Genomic DNA, 6,400 nt, shown 5'->3' with positions numbered 1-6,400 from the left:
ACAGATTTTACTGAGATTAAATGGTAAATAAGGATGGAGCTGGAAATCCCAGACAAAAATGAAATTGTGTTCTCGAGATTCTAATGGATCCAAAAAAAGCAAAACTTTAACTTAAAATTTAAAAGTAAGAACAGGCTGATGAGAGTCAGAGCTAGGACTGGACTCATTTTGAAAAAGTTTTATCCTCAGCATTCCTTAGTCTCCCATTCTACAGGATTAACTAAATGTAATGGTAATGATGACTTTTGGATAAAGAAAGAGGAAATAAAGGGATTAAAGGTTGCATTCCCAGGTCTGAAGTATAAATCCCTTGGGTGGTAATAGCTGACAATAAGTATAGTGAACACAGGAAACTTTCTGCCCTCCCCACTACCACCTCATATTTCACTAAGGTGTAAACCGTAACTAGAAATATGAATGGCATGATTTGACTAGTCTTCTAAGTAGCTTATTTTAATTAAAACATCTCTCCCAGATTTGTCATGTCCCCTCCACCTACATTTTTAATATTACAAACCTCCTTGTTATAACAGATCTGATGGTCATTAGTGTTGACTGCCTGATACAGGAACAAATTAACTGCTTCATGTCATATTTCCTGTTTTATTAAAATTATTACATCTTACATCTTCATTGAAGACTGGTTCTCTTAAAGATCTAGTTAGTTGTAAGAGCTAGCACTAATTTGCATAGTAAATGTAACCAAAACAATGTTCCATTTCTTCAGTGACATCAAATTTTATCCATTTATAAGAGTGTTAATGTAAAATACACAGTGACACTCAGACCCATTACTCGAATCCCATTATTGGAAATGTTTAGAAATAGCATAGTAAAGTCGCAAACATCTGAAGTCTCCATTTATAATCTTGTTTTGTGTAGTGTGTGTGTGTGTGTGTGTGTGTGTGTGTGTGTGTGTGAATTATCTAAATCTAACAAGTACAATTTCATTGCTAATTAGATTTAGAGAAGAATGTAAAAGCTAATGAAGAAATACACTTAAGAAAACAACAATTAGTCCAAAACTGCTCATGAAATCTATGCTGCTGCCATTGGAGATGGTATTGTTAAGTTCCTCATAATGTCTAGTAGACATAGTATTTCTAATTAACATACAAATATGTAAAAAATACTTAATGATGGAATGGAGCTAGAACCAGATATGGAAGAAAATTAGATGCAAGAAAATAATCTGTTTCTATCTGTCTTTTGGAAAATTAATAGCATTACTGAAATTCTTTCCATTTCTTATCATGTAATGCTTGAATTGCTGGCTTATTTCAGTGCCTGTTAACCTACTAAAATCAATTCAATAATTCATGATTTTTTTTAAAAAGTGCAATGCTGCAACTAGGACAGCAGATGTCACTCTTGTCATTTTTCTAGTTCTACAGTGTCAGTGAATGCATCCTTTAAATAGGGACCTCAATATTGGAAAAAAAGGGGACAGGAATGGAATCTTAGGAGAACTCTTCTCTCACCCATTTTGGATCCAAGATGACACTTAAGCTTCACACAATTGATACCATAAACTGTTCAAAACCCATCTTTTTGATTCATTGATAGATTCTAATGACTGCTTAAAAATGATTTTTCTGTGATTCTGCTTCTGTCATTGCTAGATTTCTTCAAGAAATTAATATTTTGTTAGTTTCATCCTCCTTATTCTTTTGTCATTATTGTTATGTTTTATATAACAACGAAAAGAAAGAATAGAATTATCTTCAACTGGGTTTTATTAGTTTGTCAATAAACTTTATTCCGCAGTCAATCAACAAGCATTTATTAGGCTCCTATAGTAGTATGCCAGATCCCGAGCTAAAAGCTGGGAATACAGATGTGATCAAAAAAAAGAAAAATGGTCTTTGCTCTTAACAGCTGACATGTTAATGGGTGACACAATACATAAAAGGAAGCTGTACAGGCAGGAGATGGGGGTAGGGGTGGGAAAGATTTGATGGATAGTATATAGGCTGTTGAAAAATAAAGAGATTGATAGCAAGCCAGTGTATTTCCTTATGTGGAGATTCTGACAGTGGTCCTCAAACTTTTTAAATAGAGAGCCAGTTCCCTGTCCCTCAGACTGTGGGAGGCCGGACTATGGTAAAAACAAAAGCTCACACTCTGTCTCCGCCCCTCAGCCCATTTGCCATAACCCGGAGGGCCACATAAACGTCCTCAGCAGGCCGCACCTGGCCAGCACCTGTCTGGAAGGTGTCCCCTGGTTAGAAAGTAGGGCTCTATGGCAGAGGTTCCTTCTGAGGAGTGAGCTCCACAGCTGAAGTGATCTTCCAGGATGAAGAGGTTTCTTTCTTTCTTTTCTTTTAAGATTTATATTTTCAAAAATATGCATGGATAATTTTTCAACACTGACCCTTACAAAACCTTGTTTTTCAAATTTTCCTCCCCCATCTCCTCCCTTAGATGCCAAGTAATCCAATATGTTAAACACGTTAAAAATATATGTTAAATCCAATATATGCATACATATTTATACAATTATCTTGCTGTACAAGAAAAATCAAATCAAAAAGAAAAAAATGAGAAAGAAAAACAAAATGCAAGTGAACAGCAAGAGAAAGAGTGAAAATGCTACGTTGTGTTCCACACAATTACCACAGTTCTCTCTCTGGATCATTGGAACTGCCCGCAATCATCTCATTGTTGAAAAGAGCCAAGTCCATCAGAATTGATCATCTTGTAGTCTTGTGATTGCCGTGTATAATGATCTCCTGTTTCTGCTCATTTCACTCAGTATCAGTTCATATAAGCTGATGAAGAGGTTTTTTAAGCTTAATAAAGAAGGTCAGAGTACATCCTAGTGGGAAATGAATGGGCCACTTACTTGTATTTCAACTCCCCAGCATGTTTTGGGGATTCTTTCCTAGTGGGCCCCCTCAGCTAATCCCAAAAGCCATTACCTAGGTATATTGAACTTTACAGTTTGTATGATCTGCCCACAGTTCACTGCTTTTGTATTCCTAACCTAATTAATATTCTACATAGACCAAAATATTGAGACTAGAATGAGTGTGAAGATATCAGGCCACTAGGTGGCACTATCGGATTTGTAGTCCAGAGGATCCGTATTCAAATTCTACCCTACACTTAGTTGTGTGGCTCTGAACAAGTCATTTATTTCCCATTCTTTGCTATCACACACACACACACACACACACACACATATACACACACACACACACACACACAATTTATTTTTTATCATTGGCCTCTTGGGGACATAAATCCAGCAGAGGAAAAATTGGTTAAGTATTAAGTAGACATATAATACTTTCATATATAGTGCATGAGGACAGGACTATTTAATTTCATAATATATAAAGAGAACAAATGCCAAAGTGACCCTTGTAAGGGACTGTATTTAATTTATTTTTTAAAAAATTAATAATAGCTTTTTATTTTCAAAATACATGCAAAGATAGTTTTCAACATTCACCTTACAAAATCTTGTGTGCCAAATTTTTCTCCCTTCTTTTCCCCACCTCCCTCCCCTAGACAGCAAGTAATTCAATATAGGTTAAACATGTGAAATTTCCACATTTGTCATGCTGCACAAGAAAAATAAGATCAAAAAAGAAGAAATGAGAAAGAAAATAAACATCAAGCAAAGAACAACACAACAACAACAAAGATGAAAATACAGGGGTCCTCTTTCTAGATGCAGATAGCTTTATCCATCACAAGACCACTGGAATTGGCTTGAATCACCTTATTGTTGAAAATAGCCAAATAATGGTATTTAATTTAATAATATATTTTATAATGTTTTAATTTAATAACATATTTAATTTGCTGTATATATGGGTCTGAATTCATTCAAATATAGCACTCTACAAGTGTTTCTGTATAACAGGAGCTAATTTATTGTTATTCCTTATATTGGGTTTTGCTATTGAAGATGGAATAGGCTGCAGATGGTCCTGAATGTAACAGACTGGTTATTAATTAGAGAGACTAAGATAAAATTATCTCTAACCTCTATTTTAATTTAGCATTTAATCTGTTTCAAGGTTTTGACCTCTATTTTCCTCCAAAAAAAAGTATAATAAATGTCTCTATGTTCTTGGCAATGTACTCAAAGAGACAAATTTCTTACTTTTAAGAGGTATATTTCATTTTTAAAACTTTGAACAATGATTTGATGATTTTATTAACAAACTACTCCAATGCTTAACATTTTATCAACTATAATAGAAAATAAATATACTGTTACTGTGTACAGTATTTAACAAGGAAAATTCAGTGCTGGAGTACTCTTGGGTCACATACCATACAGATGAAATCCTATGTAGTCTGCTCCCAGACGTAGCACCATACCACTCAAATAAACTCTTAAAGGAAAGGAGTCCTGAATAAAGAAGCAATTTGTATTGCTGATTGAAAGAAGCCAGGGATTCTGAGAAATGGAGATGAAAAGAAAGATAATTTAAAGCACTCAAAGGCATGCAGAACTGGTACAGGATATATGAGGAATAGCAAATAGACCGATAAGCTTGGACCTTGAAGTATGTGGAGAGGAGTAATGTATAAGAAAACGGAAAAAGAAGGATGGGCACTGATTTAAATTCACATTGTGAATGATTTAATTGAGAAATGGGATTTTACTTGCTCTTAAAGTTAATAGGAGACATAAGTTTATTGAGAGGGGCAACAGGAGAATGATATGGTTAGACCTATACTTTAAGAAAATCACTTTGGATGGACTAGAATGGAGCTTGAAGCAGGGAGATGGTTACTACAAAAATCAAAGAACTAGGTGATGAGGGCCTGGACACATTAAGTAGAGATGTTATCAAATTAGAATGGATAAGATTTGGCAACTGATTGGATAAATCAGGTGGGAAGTCATGAAACGCTGAGGATGATACAGATTGTGAGGTTGGCAGGATGATTCCCACAACAGTAACAGGAAAGCTGGGAAGAAGGGAAGGCTTAAAGAGTCAAGATTGATGAGCTGAGTTTGAACCACCTTTATCCAGTTTGAGATGTACAAAACTATAGTTCAGGGGAAAGGCAAGGCCTGGATTTATAGATCTGGGAATCATCTGCATAGGGACACTAATTGATCTATGGCACCTGTAGGATCAAAGTGTGAGATATCACAGAGGGAAAAGAGGGACCAAGATATTTCCTGAGAGGACACCCAGGGTTAAGGCATGAGATGGCTAAAGGGACAGCAAAGGAGATTGAAGAGTATTAAGATAGGAGAGCCAAATGGCTTTGACTGTTTTGTGAAGTATTACAAAGGGTCTTACAAAGCGTTACAGAGGGCCCTTTATGAATGAATTGAGGTAAGTTTGAGGAAGGATGGAAAGATTAGCTGTTGTGAAATGTTTGCCTTGATGCAGGGAAGACCCAGATGAGATTATATAACACAAATTTGTAATGGACCTAATCAGTCCGGTTGTGTGGATTTTTGAGTGTCATTTTTTTTTTCTCTAGCTCCAACCAGCCCCAATTAAGTAAGAGAAAAGTAAATAGATAATGAGAATGGTTCACCAAGGTGTTGACCTAGGAAAAGGAGAAAAGAATAGTAAGTAGAGGGGGATGGTCTGGTAATGAAGGTTTTTAATTTCTAGCTAATAATCCTAATCATGTCTCTTTCTCCAAGCTGTTATCTACCCCCAAACGATGGCACTTGACCTTGAGTTTACCAGAATTAGCAGAGAAGAATTCCATTTCTTCTCAATTTGTACACGGTTCTCCCACAAGTGTTTCTGGATAGCCTGCTCTGTGTATCATGCTTAGAATATTTCATAGGGTGAATGGGATAAACTGAGTGAAGAGCTCTCATAAGAATATGGCTTTGACCTAGGTCCTAATTGTGACTTGAGACTTTGCAATAACAAATTGAGCCATAACTAAAAACTGTAGGCATTCAATTATCTTAGATAAACTTACATTCCTCTCCTGTCCCTCCCTGACCTTTTCATTAGCATTTAGGTACCTTATATAGTAAAGAGTGTATTATTGACTTGCATTCTTTATCTCTGAGGTAGATTTCCCCATTATGTAGCCTGGACTCCCCTAATCAATGGGAGAAAATGTCAGAAGGGGGTGGGGGCTGATTCAGTATTAGGGTCCATATAATTTTGTGTTCTGCAATTTGTGCTTTACACCCCTCACTGTTGGGAGTTGCCCTTTCTGGGAAGATGGTAATAAATCCTTTTTTTGCTTTTTTACCTTGAAAGTATCTGATTTTAAATGGGTAAGGGTCGCTGTCCCATATAAGAGTATTCCTGCTCCATAGAATTTGATAGTATAGACCTCTAGCCGGAAGGGACCTCAGGTGTTATTTAGTTCAACCCCTCATTTTATAGATGAGGAAAATCAAATCCAGAGAGGTTAGCACACTCATCCAATATCACACAGGGTATCA

Source organism: Sminthopsis crassicaudata, chromosome 3 (genome assembly GCF_048593235.1).
Source record: "Sminthopsis crassicaudata isolate SCR6 chromosome 3, ASM4859323v1, whole genome shotgun sequence".
NCBI classification, from domain to species: Eukaryota; Metazoa; Chordata; class Mammalia; order Dasyuromorphia; family Dasyuridae; genus Sminthopsis; species Sminthopsis crassicaudata.
Note: the sequence above shows the minus strand (reverse complement) of the source record.